Here is a 512-nt window from a genome sequence, read left to right as displayed (position 1 = left end):
CTCACACTCCCAATCTCTCTCTCTCTCACACTCCCAATCTCTCTCTCTCTCACACTCCCAATCTCTCTCTCTCTCACACTCCCAATCTCTCTCTCAGTTCAGTTCAGTTCAGTTCAAATGCTTTATTGGCATGAAAGTTTACAGAGAACCATATTGCCAAAGCTTACATAGCAAAAAGGTACAGTTTTCCAACATTCTGTAGGTGTCAATCGATTTGACATTTGTTGGGTATATACAATATTACTTTTAAACAATATTAATTTTAAACAGTCTTTCTACTTCATTTGGTACGTTCAATATTAATTTTAAACAGTCTTACTTTTAAACAGTCCTCAGGTTGTGACATGTTGTTACATATTTAGCCCCAAGGTATGGTCTGTCTCCTTCTCCTAGGACTAATCTCAATTTTGACAGATCATCCAATTCCTTGAAATCTGGGGTTGTTTGGCTTAGCTTGTTGAATAATATGTTTCTTGATGTGTTGAATTTTTCGCATTTTAGGAGGAAATGCA

The sequence above is a fragment of the Somniosus microcephalus genome, unplaced genomic scaffold (genome assembly GCF_052327205.1).
Source record: "Somniosus microcephalus isolate GS21.2 unplaced genomic scaffold, FLI_Smic_1.0 unresolved_chr5, whole genome shotgun sequence".
Taxonomy (NCBI): domain Eukaryota; kingdom Metazoa; phylum Chordata; class Chondrichthyes; order Squaliformes; family Somniosidae; genus Somniosus; species Somniosus microcephalus.
Note: the sequence above shows the minus strand (reverse complement) of the source record.